The 21,701-nt window shown below is 42.8% G+C and overlaps 1 pseudogene; it reads left to right on the forward strand.

Moving 5' to 3' along the window:
- Nucleotides 1-3,713: 3,713 nt before the first annotated feature.
- LOC113007292 (olfactory receptor-like protein COR2) lies at nucleotides 3,714-4,813 on the forward strand (annotated as a pseudogene).
- The last annotated feature ends 16,888 nt before the right edge of the window (nucleotides 4,814-21,701 follow it).

Raw genomic sequence — 21,701 nt, forward strand, 5'->3', positions numbered from 1 at the left:
TGGGCTGAAGGAAGGACAATACTCGGTGTATAAATGCTCAATCAACAATCATTTATTTCCATACAATTCAACACAAAGAGCATTTAGAACCATCATGATGGGGAGACATGCATGAAGAGGGTCACAGCAGTCTCGAAATGGTGACGTGTTACTCAGCTTCTTATAGCCGCTAGTGGCCCCCACCTAGTCGTAAAAGCCCAAACATTCACATTCTTTCTCCCTTACGGCGCCTAAGTTATGACCTTGGCTCATTGCTCCTCTGCTCTAGACACAAAGTCTCCTTCTGTTTATGATTCAGCAATAAAACATGTCAAGAACACAGTATGAGACATTCACAGAAGATCAAGGATACAGAGTGATGCACACTTATCTAATAAACTAATAAGTGAAAATGTTCTTTTAACTCAAAAGTATAATGAGAACTAAACTACATACAGATCACACACTCTATATTAAAGGGTATAATATGATCTACAGCAGTATTCTAATTCAATTACTTTGATTACATATATAAGGTAACATATAATAACAGAATAATCTCACAGTAGCCAGTCTTGTTAATGATCTCACTGAGGGGGTTCAGGCCTACGCAGAACAGCAGTGGGGACAGAGCATCTCCTTGGTAGATCCCGCACTTGATGGTAACTTGTGCTATGGGCTTGGAGTTGGGCTCTAGTGTTGTACGCCACATCCCCATTGAGTTCCTGATGAAGGCTCTTAGGGTCCCGTTGATCTTGTACAATTCTAGGCATTCCAGTATCCAGCTGTGGGGCATTGAGTCATAGGCCTTCTTGTAATCAATCCAGGCCACGCACACAGAAGAGAAACCGCTTCTGTCCACCGATCCAGGAACTTGAAATCTTTGCATTTCAGGATACTTTTCTTTAATAAACGGTAAGCATTATACATACTGTCCTTGCAGAGGTGGTTTCTCTTCTCGCAAGTGAAGTAAATTTTTTGAAGGCGTTTATTTTTTTCGAGGTCGCGGATGACGTCAGGAGAAGGTGATTGGTCACTTGCAATGTTGAACCTGGAACAACATTATTTATGATGATGAACAACACCAACACGAGGATATCAGATCGTCCGGGAGGGGAATGTCACTTGAGATGCCTTAAGTCTGCCAAGTCCCACAGCCAAGTCTCACTGCCGGAAATAAGTCTCACTCCCCAAAAAGCCTGATCTGTTACATAGTACCTGCAGTCTACCATGACATGGCAGAGGTATTTAGAAAAGGTAGAGTGCTGTCGCTACCTCCGCTCAGACCTTACGACCTCCTCTACGGGGGGCTGCTTCTATCCAGCAGATCATGCAATTTGTCGCAACCCGAAAGGGAGGCCATGGAAAAATATATAACGGGGCTGCCAGCATCATTCGGCTATTCCTCCTCTCCAGTTTCTAGATCTTGGTGGTCCGTGAAGGACAGTGAATGGAAGCAGATCCCGGGACCAGGCCGCCCAACACCTCTTTGTTCCCACTTCCATCCATTCCCAGGTGGTGAATTGGGCGCACACTGCCAAGCTTATCTGTCACCCCGGGGTCCATCACACCAAAACCTTCCTCCAACATTTCTTCTGGTGGCCCCCTCTGCCTAAGGACACTGGGGAGTATGTGACCACCTGCTCCACCTGCACCAAAAACAAACTGGTGAATAAGTCACCTTCTGGTCTGCTCCAACATTTATCAATCCCTGGCGCCCTCGACTTCATTACAGGACTTCCTCCATCGGCAGGTAACACAGTCATACCAACAATCATAGATTGTTTCTCAAAAGCTGCCCACTTTCTAGCCTTATCCAAACTCCTCACAGATCTAGAGATGGCTCAACCACTCACCACATGCAGTTTTCATCCATAGTTTGGACAAACTGAGCACGCCAACCCAGAACTAAAGGCCACTCTCAGCCTCCAATCAGGTCATCTGGAGTGAGCAACTACCTTGGATAGAGTACGATCATAACATTCTCACCTCCTCTCACGTAGGTGTCGTCAAGTATAGAGGTCAACACGAGCAGCTCTCCTGCATACTTAGGAACAGAATAAACGCCTAGCTGATCAACACAGAAACCCTACTTTCGGCTACTTGGAAGGATAAAAGGTATGCCACAATTTGTTTACCTTTGGGCTGAATGCAAAAAAGTCACTGACTGCTTCATTAGGGTTACATGGTGAGAGAAGGTGGCGCAGGGTTGCAGCTTACCTTGAAGACCAGAGCATTGCAGGAGGACTGCCCCCAGCCCCGGATAACATACAACCACCCCCAAAATGAACTGCAACTTGGTATTTGGATAGACAAGGATTGTCGCTGAAGTAAAAACTTCTTTAAGGTTGGAAAATGTGGCTTCAGGTTCTGAAGATCAGAGGAAGGGAGTTTTTGTGGAGATTACTTTTTTAAGGGGTGTTGTTAACTGGCTGCAGTTTCAGATGAACCCGAGAAGGTGGTGGGAGGAGGGGGTTGGCCATTCCACCACTATCTTAATCTTTACCTTTTCAGTCTCCACTTCCTAGGTTACATTCTCACAGAGGGGTGAGAATGTAACCTAGGAAGGTAATAGATGATGAGCGAAATTCACATTTTTCTGCTTTGACATAAAGGCGGTGTATCCAGTGTTCGGCTTCGGCGACGAATACTAGGCGCGGGCAAAGGCTGCAAGCTCCCGAGCTTGTAACACCTCATGAGCTTCATGCAGCTGGTCCATCAAGCCCATGTATATCCTCTGAGCTGATGCAGATGAGGATTCCCCTCCAGGATCACCTTGATAGCGTTAATCCTGATCGCCATCACCTTAGCGTCCATTGTGTGGGAAATCCGCTTAACCAGACATTGAATGCGGGAGATATCACACTCCCGGGACGAGCCCGCTGGGTCCAGGTTGTGGTCGCGTCGTTCTGTCATGTTTCGGCTCTGTGCAGGCAGGCAGAGAGGAAGGACCCAAAATGCAGGACTCACGGAAGTGAAAGTGAATTCTGAATAAACAGCTTTATTGCAGGGGTTACCGAACAGAAAACGAACTATACTGGAAAACGACTAGACTGGCATGAAGGCAAACAGAACACACAGGGAGTGAGGGCAGAAGACATTAATGACGCGACACCGAGTAGGGGAAGACACAGACACAAGAGGTGAACGGAGCGAAGAGGAAACAGCTGGGAGACACGGCTGACGCTGATTACACTGATGAGACAGGGAGAGCACAAAGCTGAAGGCACTGACATAGGACACAGACCTACAAAATAAAACAGGAAGCACACGACAGACAGAGACACAGACGCAGACTCATAAGCAGGCATACCGAATATAACACATAGAACTCAAACAATAATAATCATCATCATCAACAAAACACCAGAGAAACAAAACGTTCATACAAAAATAGACCAGAACTCAGAATGCTGGGTCAATACTGACCCAGAACTGTGACACTAACAAGGCATACAAGTCATGAACTCTAGAGCTGGATTGTAGTGGTCACATGTCTCAGTTGCTATAATGAGATCCACAGGGGAAAAAGAAAGATACATAAGGTCCTTTCACTGCTGAGACAATATCAGTCTGGTATCTTGCATCTGTTTTTCTCCCTGTTGTACATTCTGGCTGTTGTAGTCAATGGTGCTGGATTTTTATTTCTATTGTTGAATGATGACTTAAAATGTGAAGCTTAATGGTTATGTAGAAGTTCAGAAGAATTTGCAGAGGGTAACCAAGTGTCATAAATGTCCCTGGCCAAATTTTGGTACAAAGTAAAGTTTGGTGCAAAGCTCACATTTAGACATCTTTAATTAGTGTCATTAATTTACCTTTTACTTCGATGGAGCAAATGCATTAAATTTAATGTGACAGATATAACTTTTGGTGGGCATATAGAATTGGAAAAATACAAATTTCTGTATTTTGCTATCATGTTTACTGCTTATATTCTAATACTCTGCAGTAATTCAACCATAGTTTGCCTCATCTGGATTAAGAAAAGCCTCCATGAGCCTATGTATATTTTCATTGCAGCTTTGTTGTTCAACTCTGTTATGTTCAGTACAAATATCTACCCCAAACTTTTGATGGACTTTTTATCTGAGAGGCAGATTACAACTCATTTACTTTGTAGCTTTCAAGGATTTATTTATTACTCTTTAACTGGTTCAGAGTTCTTTCTCTTGGCATCCATGGCTTATGACAGGTATGTGTCCATATCTAAACCTTTGCAATATAATACTATATTATATAGTATTATAAAAGCAGCTGTCAAAATTTTATTGGTTTTAGCTTCTGCCTGCTTGTACCATCAGCTGTAATTATAAACACTTCACAAATCTGCAGTTTCACTTTAAATGGAATTTTTTGTAACAATGCAATTTCCAAGCTTTACTGCGTAACTGTGGAAACACCATATTTAATGTATGGTGTATTAATTCTACTTAACACTCTATTCCTTCCTTTATTTTTCATACTTTTTACTTACACAAAAATATTTATAATATGCTATCGAAGCTGCAGAGAGGTCAGGAAAAAAGCTGCACAGACCTGTTTACCTCACCTGCTCGTTTTGATCAGCTTCTCATGTTTGTGTTCATATGATAGAATTATAACTTGAGTGGAAATTGATTTATCCCAAACTGCACGTTTCATAATTACTTTACAAGTGGTTTTGTGTCATCCTCTCTTTAATCCAATTGTATATGGACTGAAAATGAAAGAAATCTCTCAACACCTCAGGAGGTTGTTTTGTCATTGCGTCTTATGTGTCAAAACGAATGTTGGAAGTGCGGTCATTTCCTTTGTGATTCAAGTTCAAAGGCCTGACTTCTCTCCAGAGTAGAGATTTCTTTGTAGAGCAGATACTGTACATATAAAAGATTATCATTAGCAAATTTTTGAGTTAAATAGTCTAATAAATAATGACATGTGTCTGTGTGGAACTGAGGTACTTTGCAGATATGTTTCTGTATTTATGTAAAATTCATATAAATTTCTGGTATTTATGTATATTGTGCTCTGCAGAAATAGCTCCCAGGCCTCTGGTAGAGGACCCAACTAAACTACAGAGCACAAACCTTAACGAGAACGACCAGAAGAGACTAACGGCGGACAGCAGGGAGAACACACGGGTGAGACATGGTAGAAACGCAGATGAGGCAGGGTGGAATACACAGACGGACCAGCAACTACAATAACGGAGGACATGACTTAAATACACCCAGAGAAACACAGGGGAATTACACACAGGCGGTGGACACAGCTGGGAATGATCAACAAGACGAGACAGAGGTAAAACTGAACACACTCACATGAGACCCAGACCTTCACAATAAAACAGGAAATGAGAACACCACACCAAGACGCAGACCTGACACTGAGAGACAGATAGAATGACACATGGAACCTGAACTAAACTAAACGTGGGATACAACCGAGAACAAATCCTTAAACATGAAACTCAAATAATAAACATAATCATCATCATAAACACAATAAGAGAACAAGAAAACAATACCTGATGCAAACTAAAACATAATAACCTCAAACATGGAATAACAAAAACATGAAACTCCACATACTGGGTCCAACGGACCCAGACCCGTGACAGTACCCCCCCCTCAAAGGGCTGGCTCCCGACAGCCCCAAACAAAAAGCACAAGCACCAAGCCAGGGCGGGCGGAGGGGGCCCAGGAAGGAGGGCCCAAAACACAAAAAACCAGGAGCACGAGAGTCCAGAACCAAAACATGACTGTTCACTAGTCTATAACACAGTCAGGGGGCCGACCACGCACACAGCAATGGCAGCGACGGGCAAACAGTTCTGGGGGCCGACCGTGCACACGGCAACGGCGGCAACGGGCAAACAGTTCTGGGGACCGACCGTGCACACGGCAACGGCGGCGACGGGCAAACAGTTCAGGAGGCCGACCGTGCACACAGCAACGGCGGCAATGGGCAAACAGTTCTGGAGGCTGACCTCTTGGAAGGTAGTGGCGGCCACTGAGCAGGTCCGGAGGACGGCCGCGATGCCAGCGGCGGCTACGAACTCTTTCCGGAGGCCGTCCCCGAAGGCCATGATGCCATCTTAGAGGCCCGGAAAACGGCCGGCAGAGGCGAGGCGGAACGGGTCGAGCTGGCACTGACGGCGGCGTGGCAACCACAGGACCAGACGAGGCCGGACCAGACGAGGCAGGACCAGACGAAGCAGGACCAGACGAGGCAGGACCAGACGAGGGCGGAGCTGAAGCCGGACCAGACGTGGATGAAGACACGGAGGCTGGACCAGGCGCGGATGAAGACACAGAGGCTGGACCAGGCGCGGACGACGGCAGCAGGACGGCTGCGGAACCCAACGGCGGTGATGCTGCAGCAGGTGAAGTGGAGATGTGCTGGCTGGGTCCTCCAGGACCGTCAGCAGGTGTGAGGACGTGCTGGCTGGGTCCTCCAGGACCCTCAGCAGATGTGAGGACGTGCTGGCTAGGTCCTCCTGGACCATCAGCAGATGTGAGGATGTGCTGGCTGTGTCCTCCAGGACCCTCAGCTAACGAGGCGTGGTGCTGGGTGGGCTCCTCGGACCCTCCAGCAGACGTGGCATGAGGCTGGACGGGCTCCTCGGGCCCTCCAGCAGATGTGGCTTGAGGCTGGACGAGCTCCACGGGCCCTCCAGCCGACGAGGCAGGACGCTGGCTGGGTTCACCTGAACCCCCAGCTAACATGACTTGAGACTGGCCGGGCTCCTCAGGCCCTCCAGCCGACGAGGCAGGACGCTGGCTGGGTTCACCTGAACCCCCAGCTAACATGACGTGAGACTGGACGGGCTCCTCAGGCCCTCCAGTGGAACCAGTCTCTGAAGCAGCAGGTACGGAGACCTCTGCCAGTGTGGACACTGGCTGGGACTGAGCAGCACAGTGGCTAGACTCAGGCAGCAACAGTGGGATACAGTCCTCAGAGGGCTGAAAGTGTTCCCCAATACACTCAGCAGAGGACTGAGGCGGACGGGTGAACTCACTTGAACTCTCAGGGGGTGCTGAGAGCTGAAACTGTTCTGGTGAGTTCTCCGGTGAGGCTGCTGGTGCTGGCGTCTTGACCTCTAGGGGTCCAGAGTTGGCTGGTGACTGACACCCAGCCTCTGGGGAGGCCCTAGAGGGAGCAACTGTCTCTGAGATGGCCAGCTTAAATGAACCAGCAAAATTTTGTGTGGAGTGTGTTCCCTGCTTGTAATGAGGCTGTGAGGATAAAGGCTGGGTAAATGAGTGGACAGGCTGCTGAACTGGTGGCAACTGAGCTACAGGTAGCGAAGTAGTAACAGGTGGTGGAGTGGCTGGCTGAACTGATAATAAGGCTGATGAATCTCTTGCCAACTGAGCTATTGACTGGGCTATGGACTGTAACATGGTGTCTACTGGGTCTGACTGTGACTGTAATGGAGGTGATGATTGAGCGGCTGACTGAGTTAGCGACTGCTGGGCAGCTAACCGAGCTACCGGCTGAGCAGCTGACTCAACGAACACAGCCCCAGTATAAACAGTCATATGAACTGGTGAAACAGACGGAGCGTCTTTTCCACTCACCACAGCTGGCAGTTCCGAAGTCCTAATCTCCGGCTGTGGGGCGACGCGCCGACGGTGCGATCGTCGCTTCCTCCCGGGCAAAACCTCCGGCGGGCCGGGCAAAACCTCCGGCGTCCGGCTGGGTTGGGAAGCGGTAGCGGCTGGTGGGTGTAGGTGAAGTTCGTGAAGGATGAAGTCTTGCACGAGTGGGTGTAGTGAGTCCAATAGCCAGGGATAATCCGTGAGCAGCTGTTGCAGTCTGGCTTCCAGAACATGGAGGAATGCTTCTCCCTCATGCTCTAGCCACAGGTTGATTATTTTTGAAGCGGAGTTCGTGATGAGGTCCCGAAGCTCCGTGGGTGGGGTGAATGCCGCTGGATCCATATCTGGCTGGTCCGTACTGTCACGGCGAGTGAGGTGAGCCGTGTGGAGGAAATGAAGGAGGATCCAAATGCAGGCAGTCGTGAAGGTGTAAAGGTGGTTTATTGAATATGAAAGTAAATACAAACGGCAAATGGAGCTAGAACTAAACTATACTGGGATCAACTAAACTACAGAGCACAAACCTTAATGAGAACGACCAGAAGAGACTAACGGCGGACAGCAGGGAGAACACACGGGTGAGACATGGTAGAAACGCAGATGAGGCAGGGTGGAATACACAGACGGACCAGCAACTACAATAACGGAGGACATGACTTAAATACACCCAGAGAAACACAGGGGAATTACACACAGGTGGTGGACACAGCTGGGAATGATCAACAAGACGAGACAGAGGTAAAACTGAACACACTCACATGAGACCCAGACCTTCACAATAAAACAGGAAATGAGAACACCACACCAAGACGCAGACCTGACACTGAGAGACAGACAGAATGACACATGGAACCTGAACTAAACTAAACGTGAGATACAACCGAGAACAAATCCTTAAACATGAAACTCAAATAATAAACATCATAATCATCATCATAAACACAACAAGAGAACAAGAAAACAATCCCCGATGCAAACTAAAACATAATAACCTCAAACATGGAATAACAAAAACATGAAACTCCACATACTGGGTCCAACGGACCCAGACCCGTGACACTAACAGGCTGCAGGCTTGGGGTGCATTCCAGGAATGCACCCCCACACCCTGGGAGCATGAGAGAGTTCGTACCTTGTCTTATTGTAGGATTAACGTAGCTATGTCTGTTTCAGTTTAAGTGCTTCTTTACATATAGTTTAATAATAGTTTAATAGTTTAATTATTTATATAGCACATTTAATTACAACAGGAGCGTTGACCAAAGTGCTGTACAAGAATACAACATACATAATAAAACAACTTAGAGTATTAAAAGCAAACACCAAATATGAATTAACAAATAACAAATAACTCTCATGCTGTATTAAAAGCCAGTAAATAAAAATGCGTTTTAAGATAAGATTTAAAAAGATTGACAGTAGGAGCCTGTCTGATGTGTAGGGGTAAATTATTCCACAGCTTAGGCGCTACGACTGCAAATGCTCGATCACCTCTATGAACCAGCCTCGACCTTGGTACAACTAAAAGCAAAAGATCACTTGATCTAAGAGATCTAAGGGGAGTATAAGTCTGCAAGAGGTCAGACAAATACCCGGGAGCCTGTCCATTCAGGGCTTTGTAAGTATATAGATGAACTGTTGGATTTTCCAGACCAGCAGGTTAAGGGAAGTTGTTTATGGGGTCACACTCTGACCCTTTGATCACACACACACACACACACACACACACACACACACACACACGCACACACACGCACGCACACACACGCACGCACGCCTGAAGTATAAATAAAGACCAGGGCAAAGCTCAGGGCGAGTCTCTGAGACTGCCCTTGCTAGCAAGAATTCTGTGTCTTTCTCTTCTCTGAGTCTTTACTGAAGAAGTGTTTTAGAATATTTTCCCTAACATTTATTTGGTCCTTCGTAGCTGGATCAGAAAATATCAGAATTGTTATCTGTTACTCTGTTCCAAGATCCAGCACTGATTCCTGACGCCGTGGGGAGCCAGCACCGAAGCCTGTGCACAGCCCTCTTGGACGAGGAGAGAGCCCCAGGACGTTAAATTCGGGTCTGGGCCGGTGTTATAATCTGGTCCACGGTGGTGGGATTCAGTCCGATGATCCAAATCACCAGTGAGACGTCGGAGAGTGAGAAACACTATTTTGGTATATAAGACGGCCGCAAAGGTTTTAAGAAACGTGATAAATTAGGTTGGGTTCGCCGAAAGGAGCTGAATTAGACTTAGGTTTTAGAGGTAGCCGAAATTACTTCGTGACAAATTCAAATGAAAACACGTTGAGACAGAGGAATTAAAATATGTTGGGTTCGACGGAAAGAGCTGAATTAGACTTGAGTTTTAGAGATAGCTGAAATTATCTCGGGACAAATTGGCGCGCAAATGTCTATGTGTGTGTATGTGTCTGGAAGTAAGTTGATTTTATAGCACAATACGCTGCTGAACTACTTCCATTTTTGTTTTCTTTGCTGAGGCTCATGTGCTGGTGACAAAGGAGAACGGTTGAGTTTCATCTCATAAAACTGATACCGCTTCACCGTTAGGGTGAAGTCGAAGGCCGTATCAGTAAACCACTCTGAAGTCAAGCGTGCCAGCGACGGCCCAGCAAAATCTTTGAAAATGGGTGATAAACAAGTAAAATTAACACCTGATGAGAAATGTCTAGAAAAACAGCAAGCCGGAGCAGGACTAATCCAAAAGAAAGAGAGAGGAATGCATAGTGGAAGAGCAAGAGGTAGAGGCAGAGCTACACACACCAAACAGTGACTTTAACACTACATGCTGGAGGTGTGGAAAAGAGGGACATTTTGTACGTGACTGTAAGAAACAAAGAAGACAGTAACTCAGAATAGGATAGCAGCTCAGCTGAAGAGAGCAGTTCAGACTAGGAAGAACATAATAATCCCTCACCCAGTGAAGATTAGAGATCACAGTAGTTTGAAGTAGTTTAAAAAAGGGTTGGAACCGAATAGATATAAATGCAAGAGGAATAAAGTGAAATAAACAAAAAGCTAAATTACAACTTAATTTTAATGCATTCAAACTAATAATAAAAAGGATAACAACCTATAAACTGGTATTAATAATGAAAGCAGATAATTCACACAAACAGAACTATGATAACTGTGATAACTGGAGTGTGCAGCGTTTCCGTGAGCAGTTTTCCTGCATCTTGACTTGTGTGTAGAGTGTTCATAACATCAGCATTATGTTTTGTTTATTTGTTTTGTTGGGTTGAAAAATAGTTAAATAAACTGGTGATCATATTTATGGATCACCATGGTACATATCATCAGCCATGTGATTTATTTACGCAGATGAAAAAGTGAGTGTGAATGTGTCTGACGTCACAGTGTTTTTGTGCGCTGTGTAAAAATAATTGTTTTTGATTGTGAGAGTGGTGATTCTGCAGGTCACCAGCTATTTTTAAAAAAAAATACAAACAAAAAAAGAGTGAAAAAGAGACAAAATTTACATTGTAGATGAAAAATAATTATAGGAAAAAGGTTTTGTGTTGATCAACCAAGAGCAACTACAATCTTATTTTTTGCTTTTAAGAAAGGACGGTTCACAAAAACAGAGAGAGAGAGAGAGATGTGTGTTGATTAAGCAGTGATGATAATAATGAAAGTCTCTCAGTCTGTCGTTTACAGGTGGGGAACGGACCTGGATCAATTCTCCACGGGCAGCAGTCGGAAGAAAATTATAGGTTGAAATCATTAGAAAAAATTAGAAACACCCAGCCAGAATTTTTTGGCTGAATTGTTTTGCAGCTTCCCATCCTCATCCTGAACAAGCAAGCTCCAAGGAAACTAATCTCTCCCTGAAGACACCGAGTGCAGTTTCAGAAGCACGAGCATGAACATCAACTGTGGACAGGAGTCCAAGAGACAATACCAGAGTTCTGAGCAGAGAGGTCCAGCAGCGCTGTGGGCAAACGGCATCAGAAAGAGAAGAACCACCATCTAGATTGGATGGATGGAGATGCGTTTCCAGCCAGCTGCAACCTCACTGTGTGTGAAGGACTTTTGAGAAGACTGTCTGAGTTTGACATTTGCCATGTTTGGAGTGAGATGGCAATAAGAGAGACACGGGACAAAGCTGAAAAAAACTGACTGCCATTGGACTGAAAAGTGGGAGAGAAGGAAAGGAGCAGAAGAGGGCTGAGGCTGCTGTTTTAGTGTGGGGAATCAAATTAGGTTAAGGAATTCGGGGAGACAAGCGACTGCCTGGAAGTGGAGGATTGACACAGTGTCCAGACCACCACAAAAGGGGGAGGAAGACAAGCACTGAGGTATGCAAGTGTACTGTTAGAAAAATGGAAAGTGACACGACACATACAGATAATATGCAACAGAGATAAAAAATCATACACAAAGTGTTACACATTAAAAGGGGGCATTTGTAGAAGGGATTAACAACACACAGTGTGGTTGCCGATGGTAACCTGCAAGCATTTTGGGGTTTAGCTGTGCCTGACTATGACAGAGTTTTTCATTTAGATGTTTCTGAAACAAAAATTTGGAGTGAACGGAGTTTTGTTTCAGAAAGAAAAAGGGGGGGGAAGGTACATGAAAGGATACCAGAGGTGTGGACTCGAGTCACATGACTTGGACTCGAGTCAGACTCGAGTCATTAATTTTATGACTTTAGACTTGACTTGAAAAAATGTTCTAAGACTTGTGACTTGACTTGGACTTTTACACCAATGACTTGGGACTTGAATTGGACTTGAACCGGTTTACTTGAAAAGACTTGATATTTTACCCCAAATACAAAATTTAACATGCATATTATATAGAGATTGAAAATGTGACGTCATTCACGGGTAGAACCGCAAAGGATTCTGGGAACTCGTGGCAAGCGGTACTAGCGCACGCAGGCTTTCAATTAAAATCAGTTATACAGCGATAAAAAGAAACACAAGAAGCCGTTGTATTATTAACTGCAATAGCCGGTCGCATGACAGCCATGGGAAGCCGACGGGTAAAGAGATCGGTTGTTATCGGATTACGTCGTTGAAGAGAAATTGTTCGAGCCATGTTTCCGAAGTAACAAAGACGCGACTGGATTGCAGCCATTCAAAGGTCAAATATAACGTCCCAGAACACTCCAGCTCACAGGTTAGTCTGCTCCAAGCATTTACACAAAGGTCAGTCTGCTGTTGTAGTTAATACGTCACTTTCATAACATAACTGGTGATATAGGTTACAAGCAAGTCTGGCGCTGAACAGAAATTGTGGCGCTATGCTCCTTTATTTATTGTGCATAAATAGTGAATTGTCCTGACACAATATTGCGTTTCGCCTCTGTTATTATGGTACATTGACAAAAACACATACTTTTATTCACAGGATAAAACAGGTTTTTTGTATCACTAATTGCCCAGTACGATTACAGCATACAGTATTATTGTCACTGCTACATTTCTGTGATGCTACCAGAAATTATTTCCACTACTAATTAATTACCGTTGAGCTCAAAGGTCCTATTAATAAACGGTTAACGAATGTGTATTTATGAAGACGATTTGTGAGACTGGTAAACTTACCTTTGTTCGTACGATGGTCTTTCGTTCTACACGGTGCATTTCAAGGTCCTGTACCCATCCGTCGGTAAACTGTACCTGGGCTTGTTGCAGTGACCTGAAGTTACTAAACTTCATGAGTGTATGCACTCACTCCAAGAACCGTATAATTATAAATATGCATATAAATATGCTACGATGAGATAGCTGACTTCATCTAACTAGCAAATGTTGTCCAGGCTACGTTGGTGATACAGTTTTTTTAATGTGTATGATATTTTTGTCATGCGATTTTAAAGCCGGTCCTACAACCGCATCCAAGAATAACATGCAGCTTATCTCAGAACTGTCGGTGAAAATTATTCTTGGAGCTAGGTTTAATTGAGCTGCATTTTAAAGAGGTGCAATTTCACAATTTGTGTATATTTTCTAAGTTAACTATTTTGTCATGTGTTGAGAAAAACACAGATTTTAAAATTACATGGTCTAATATTTACATTTAGCATAACTGCAACATTATTTTTTCGTTTTTTTTTTTTTTAAAGACTCGAAAGGACTTGAAATTCAAAGTTTCAGACTTGTGACTTGACTCGGACTTTTACACCAGTGACTTGAGACTCGACTCTGACTTGCCTGACATTACTTGAGACTTGACTTGAGACTTGAGGATAAAGACTTGAGACTTACTTGAGACTTGCAAAACAATGACTTGGTCCCACCTCTGAAGGATACATAAAAACAGAAAATGTATTAACCCTACTAACACAAACACAAGAGAGCTTATGAAGATTAGACAACATCTTAAGCGTGTGAGTCTGTTTATCATCTTGTCCAAGTCTCTTAGTGTGATGCAAAGACCAGTGGACTCATAGCACATTAGTTAAGAAATGATCAAATAATAGCAGAGAAGTGTGTAGGAAAGGCAGCTTTAAGAACATGCCCTGCTGGAGATGCAGCTCCACAGACATGCATTAAACCTGCCTAATAACACAAACACACATGCAATGAAGATTAGCTTGTTAGCTTTCATCAGTGTTAAAATAGTGTCAATTTAGCAGACACTTGTTATCAAATACTGAATTTATCCAATGCAAAAAATTGACTCTCTAGGTTGCAGGACAACAGTTTAACTTTTGTGGGAAAAAAGATCCTGGTTTGACCGACCAGTGATCAGATAATAAATTTAGTTGTTAATATAGTAAATTGGGAGAAGCTTCCTGCTTGATTGATGCAGCACAAGTAATTTACTGTATGAAGGAAATTGTCTTTTGTGATACTATTTTGAACATGCTTTTCTGTTGTCCTGTCATCTTAGTGGGTTAATAGCTGATATGCAAATTAGTTGATTGGTTTTAGATTAATGAAAGGTGACTGAATTCTAGCACGAGTGAATGAGGTGTGTTGGAGTTGTTGTGTGTTGAGTGGAGACTCTAAAACACTGAGTTTCCTGTTTTGATGTGCGAGTGAATCCTGTACCTAGATACACAACTCTGAATACGTCAGAACAAACTTTTTTTGTGAAGTGCATGACACATGTCACATGTTTTATGATGAAGGGAAAAAGGAAAACTGAATAGATCTGTGGCCTAAATGAGTGAAGAGCACAGACCTGGTGTTTAAACTCATAGCTAATAAGACATTAGGCTTATGTTGTGTGTTGTGCAGCTGATGGTTGGTTTGGAGTGAATCTAGCTGATGATTGTTTTGTTGTGAAGTTGAGCCTGCCACTTAGTATGATGGTATGATGAACCATGCTAATGGTATTTACCCTCCTGAGATGAGGATCTTGTGTCATGACTTAACAAGGCCTTTTTATTTTGATACTTTCACAGTGAACTAAAAGTTTTGTTTGATAACCTCTGTTATTTTTTCATTTTTCATTTTTTGAACAGCCACTGATTCTGTTTTTTCTTTAAGCAGATCTGCACGTCGGGAATTAAAAGCGCCACACGTCGTCAAGAAAATTGTTGCAAGTGAGTTTCTCCACATTAAAATGGGCTCAGGAGAAAGCCACTTATTTGGGACAATTATTAAAATGAGCATCCCTGCCTAAAAAGGATTCAGCGAGGTAATCCGATCTAAAGTTTTTCTTTTTCTTTTGAAATGACGTCATTTTGCTGAAAGTGGAAACTAAATGCGACGACAGGTTCCACTATCAGCAAAGAAAGAATGAATGAATGAATGGAAATAAAAAACAAACTGACTGACTGGTAAAAGCTGACAGGACTTGACCACGACTCAAGGTTAACCTCCACCTAGACAGGACAAAAGGGTGGATGAATTTATGTGTTTTTTGTTACAGGAGCAGAAAGATGACAGCAACATTCGAGGTTGCATGACGATTTAACCTTTTAAATGCCATTTTCTCTGTCTGTGAATTTACCATGTGTGTGTCATTCACTACCTTGTGTTGCTCACAGCGATTACTGTGAGAAAGAGTGTATACACCTGCGCAGCACTAACATTTCTTTTTACAGCAGATGGTTAATCATGTGTTTGATCATGTGATTTATAAGAGGATTAGTTAATGTTTTTCTACTATAGGATTCCTGGGTTTATATGTGAATGACATTTTTTCCACAGCTAGGGATGGCTAACTTTATGGTGTTTTTATGGCACCTCTGGAATGTGGATGGCCGACGCCTGCCCACCAGGATAATCCATGTGTGTTGCTAATGTTTGTTTTTCTAAAAGTGCATGTGGAAGATTCAGCAGAAGTAGACAAGTGACATGAGAAAAACAAATAAGGGATGCAGTGTTTATGGAATAGTTGAAGATGGGCTATTGAGCTCATAGTGATTGATGAGTTGAGTGACTTTGCTTAAGAGAAGTCACTGATTACATTAATGTTAACTGAGCACATGGGATGATCCATGTTTGAGGCAAATTATGGTAATAATTGTAGTTTACTGATTTGAGAAAACCTGCACATGACACTTGTCTTGCTAGTGCTGAATGCTTATTACTTTTATGATATAATTGTTTATAGGTGTGAAGTTTGACTTCACTTCCAGATTTTGCTTTCCAGACCATGATGGTGTGTATGCAGGCGGAGCCAGTTTTAAAGCAAATTTAATATGCAAAACACACTAACATTTTTGTTGCAAGATTATAGGTCCAGGGTGGTGCTGCTCCAGGGGAGGAGATACCCTGATGTTGCCTGGGATATGATCTAGCTGACCTTTTTCTTCAAGACAGGAATTTGATTTTGATGAGTTGACTCATGGGAGTGTCCATGTGTCAAAAGTAGGGATCCAGGATTAATATGAAACAATGAATTAACATTAAATTTTGTTTTATATGATTTTTGCAACGATTTGTGTGATTAACAGTTTATTTACAGGTATTAAACCTATGCAAGTGGTGCATCCATGTTCAGATGAGGCTTTGATGGCCTATAAGTGAAGTTCACTGAACTAAAGAATGTGGTTTGATGATTGTTGACATGCTCTCCAAATAGAAGTTTTTCTTCCTAGCAAGGCAATAAAGGTGCAGCAGTAATCTCCTGAGAAATCTTCAGAGGCCCAGTGAGAAGCGAGAACCATTCCAGGCATAGCTGACAGCCCAGGCAGTGGTTGAGGTCAAAGGTCAAGCTGGTTGGGGCCCATCATGAGATCAGACTTTGGAGCCACAGCAAGGACCATGAAACTGCATTGGAATGAGAGTTGTGCCATGGGGTTTTCCAGAGGCCAACAGAGGAGATTGTGGACAACAGACGGCACCTGAAGGATGAGGGGAGCGTGCCAAGCTCCATCGACAGCGCAGAGGGAGTCTAAGGATGGCATCATGATTCTGTGAAAGCACAGGAACCAGAAGCTATGGTGGTGATGACAGCAGTTTCCTATGAACATCACCTAATGCTGTGTCACTATACTGTGCATACGCTGGCACATTGAAGACTGCTGGGATCATAACGCCAGTAAGATAACTGGACCCTGCACCTTTTCCACAGAGGGGTTTTTCTGCAGAGGATGGACAGTAGAAGAGTCATAAGTATTTCCTACCGCAGGACAAAGGCCTGAAGTGAGGCGATGGGGGGTTGATAGAGGCCAATTCAAGTGCTTCTGACCATTTCAACTGCCTGCAAAATAGCGGAGAGACCCTCCTGGATTTATCAGAGCCACTGCAAAGAGGTCGAGGTCCCAGGAAACCCCGGCACCCTCAAGACAGCACAATAGAGAAATCTCACACTTGGTTGTTTCAGTGGTGAGGGGGGGGGTGCTGATTGAGCCCCCGTAGGGTAAGCTCGCACTTCAACCTCCAGCCTCTGATCAACTCTAGGGCAACCAAGTGCGAGGTGTGACGGACCTGTGTGCAACCATGGGAAGGTGGACCCTCTTGGTTACCTTGACTACGACGCTCACTTTTACAGGACCCCAGCTGGTGCCGGAAACAGCTGAACCAGGAGGAAGGCAGAGAAGATGGACACACGACAACTCTCACCTAAGGGATATGACGCAAGACCACATCCCTCCGTGGATGAACAATGCCTGGTACCGTTATATCCACGACAGAACAAAAGCAGAATCGGCAAATACAGACTATTATGTCTGTTCCCATCTACCCAGCACAGCAACATACCCCACACTATATATGTTCCTGGACTAACTCTCAGGGAAGAATTACTCTATGATACTAGCAGAGAAAGGGGACTTTGTGTCCTCTTCAACAACACATGCTGCATTTACATAAAGAAGACGCACATTCATCAAATATGACTGACGCCCTGAACGTTTTGAGACAGATCCAGCAGGCCCAAAATCAGGACTATGTAAGTCATACAAGTGACTGGTTTTTTTGGCTATACACTGGCTCCTGGTTACAGGTGCTAAAAAGACTACTCATCGGAGTTGGGATATTTTTACTTTTATTTTGTGTCTTTGTAACGTGTATATTGCCATGTATAAAACTCATGATTAACCGCGTAATATTTTCTACTGTTGCTGCATAAATAGCCATGACAAGTGATGATGATGATAATGACCCCGACCTGTTGGAACATGAAGTCTTTGTGTGATTAATGACGATGTGACAGAAAATGTACAACAAGATGTTACAAACCGGTATCTCACTTTAAGTTTTACTGACAACAGGAGGGAATGTCAAGAGGAAATTGTATTTAGTAGTCAGTATAATCTTTTAGTGATATAAGTTTGCATATGGTACAATACTGCATGTAGTTATTTGTATTAGGAAATATTCAACCATGTATACTTAGAGGCATATAATTAATTGTGTGTGATCTCTAACAGGCTGCAGGTTTGGGGTGCATTCCAGGAATGCACCCCCACACCCTGGGAGCATGAGAGAGTTCGTACCTTGTCTTATTGTTTTACGGTAGGATTAACGTAGCTATGTCTGTTTTAGTTTAAGTGCTTCTTTACATATAGATGAACTGTTGGATTTTCCAGACCAGCAGGTTAAGGGAAGTTGTTTATGGGGTCACACTCTGACCCTTTGATCACACACACACACACACACACACACACACACACACACACACACACACGCACCACTGAAGTATAAATAAAGACCAGGGCAAAGCTCAGGGCGACTCTCTGAGACTGCCCTTGCTAGCAAGAATTCTGTGCCTTTCTCTTCTCTGAGTCTTTACTGAAGAAGTGTTTTAGAATATTTTCCCTAACAGTACACACTGATATCCTCCCTTCATTGTAGATAGGATCAAGAACAAAGCGTTTTCAATGGAAGAAACATTCAGTCAGAAATAGGTCACCACACCCATCAACAGATCTTTTTTTTCTGGGACCTTGTCAAAGCTATCACACCCCCCACTGCTGTACAGATACAATATTATCTGTATGGCTGTCATACAGGCCTCATAAGTCAACATGGAGGCTTGTTTGTAACATATACAATCTCTTCTGTACCATGTTTGAACAGGACATTTTTTACCCCAAAAGTCCAGTGTGATTACTGCTTTCCATACTCAACTATGGTAAATGGAAGCTATTCAATTTTATATAGCGCTTTTCTAGGTAACCATGCAGAAGTTTACATTTAAACTACTTTTTTTTTTACCTCACCTGCATGACTACCTTAGAATCACCATGCATGACTTTAGGCCTGTGATATGAAAGAGTACCCCAAGAAGACACATACTGTACAGGCACAGAAAGAACATGCGTGCACTCTACACAAAACAAAGAAATATCTTACTGTGAGGCAAAAGTGCTAAACAAACAGTACACCACCAAGCAGCCCATTAAGAATACAGTGCCCTGCATATTTGAAAAACTGAGCTTCACAGCAATTTCACTGAACTCAGAACAATATACTTCTGATGTGACTATGCCGACTATCAGAATCAGAATCAGAATACTTTATTGATGCGTAGGGGAAATTATGTTGGTTACAGTGCTCCAGTACAAACAGTAACAAAAAAAGACAATACAAGAAGTAAGAAATAGCACAATATATACAATATATATATACATATAAGTCACTTACTAATAAATATCTGAATAAGAAAAAAGAGCATGTGCAAAAAGCGTGTAGCTATTGGCGTATACAGTATTTTAGGATGAGTTGTACAGGGAGATTGCTACAGGCAGAAATGATTTCCTGTGTCATTCAGAGGTGCTTTTTGGTAATCTCAGACTATGATCAATCTTAAATTTAATAGCATCCTCAATGACAGCCGCCTTTGTGCAGCACAACTGAAAGTCACTGCCTTAAATAATCAACTTATATAACAGACAGTTAACTTATTCATTACTAAAGCCACTGAAAATAATCTCCAGAGTTGATCAAATCAGACTTTTATCTGCTTTTCAACAGTGCACTCTTGAAAAAATAAAGTGTTAGATTGTAATGAGGTACGAAAGATTAAAAGCGAGCCAGCCAACTGTGATAACAAAACTTACAGCACTTCTATGTTGCTGGTAATTTTTCTTGAAGTGAAATAGCCTATATCGTTAATTTTGTGAATTATCTCAGTTTTATTTATGAGATCTGAGAATAGATGAATAGAGAATCGATGTTCTCCTGGTTTAATAAATAACTCTTTCCACAACATTAGCGTGTAACCAACACTCCAGCCCACCATGTCCATTTCCTGCTTTGGATAAACAAAGCGTGCAATGAGCACGCATGCAGAAGTTGCAATACCACCATGGTGAGATAATATATACATAATTAAATCCATAAAGTCACTACTCAAAAATGAAGGTGTAAAATACATTCCAGGGTCCTTCTATGGCAGAAGCATTTAAGCAAGATGGCTCATATGTATTTGCATGTAAATGTGTTAGTGATGTCTGTTTAAACATGTTCCTTTGATTATTTTCATGTTGGCTTGAAATAAAAAATCTCCCCCTGCTGTTACTGCAGCTTAGTGCAACTTAATGCAACTTGTGTGTCCATGTCATGCTTTGGGGAGGCAAAGCGTAAAAAATTGGAAGCCATGGGCAGTAGTTGGATTGAGTAGGTGGAAGTAAAGGAGAAAGAATATGGAAAAGCAAGTTTTCACATTTCTCTGCAGAGAAACCGAGTAGACCATTATTGCTGTGATAGGAATTATGAGGACAACTAGTATCAGTAAGTAGTATTTTTTTTTATCCCAAGTGGGACTATAAAACTTCACATCCACCTTCCATCCTGTTACTCCAACCATCAGATTTTTAGCTGCACATGGAAACAATCTACAAACAAAAGTAAATCAAAAACTGACTTTCATTTTCAGCTCTCAAAATCACTGACAAATGAAACTACTGGTAACAGCAGATCTTGTTCATCAAGTTTTCATTAAGCCACTAAATACCACTGTTATAGAGTGAAAGCTACAATTATCTAAATAAAAAAGAAATGAACCAGATTTAGAGCATTGGTAGACTAACAGAAAAACTGAGTACACTGAGTGTATCAACTATTTGACTGATTGTTAACTTCAGCCTTTCCAGCAAAGCTGAGTTATGCACCCCCTTTTTCAACTTATTAAATTACAGCTAGACACCAAGACTGTTGTCTGCCACATCCTGCAGTCACAAAGGATCTCCATGAAGTCATTATGCAGAGTTTGTTGGTTGTGCAGCTGACGGTACTATTTCAGTCATAACCAAAATATTGATTTAAATGTAACATATATAGCAACATATCAAAAATTGAATTGGAGGAAGAAAATTTTCAAGACAACATTTGCACAAACATTAATAAGGCCTACAGGTCAGGGCCTCTAGGGCTTGGAGGAACTGGTCACATTGCAGTCACTCTCTTGACGTAATGAGATCCACAGAGAGAGAGAAAAATGATTCATAAGGTCCTTCCACTAACTTCCACTACATTTCACTGTCATGTTTTCACATGTCAAGATGACGGTGGATCATTGAAGACACACCTGGTGTCTTGTGTTTCTATGAAATTCTGATCTCATCTTGTTCTTTCTGCCTGTAATATAGTCTGACTGATGTACTAATGTTAGACATTTGGTTTTATTAGTCAATGATGAACTGAATTTAACAAATATAACACTTGATGGTTATGCAAAAGGGTAAACAAGTGGTACAAAATTTCTTTCACTGTATTGTGTGTGTTGCTTACATTTAGATTTCAGTCTGCTTACAAACCATTTAACTTC

Source organism: Astatotilapia calliptera, chromosome 16, assembly GCF_964374335.1.
Source record: "Astatotilapia calliptera chromosome 16, fAstCal68.1, whole genome shotgun sequence".
Classification (NCBI taxonomy): domain Eukaryota; kingdom Metazoa; phylum Chordata; class Actinopteri; order Cichliformes; family Cichlidae; genus Astatotilapia; species Astatotilapia calliptera.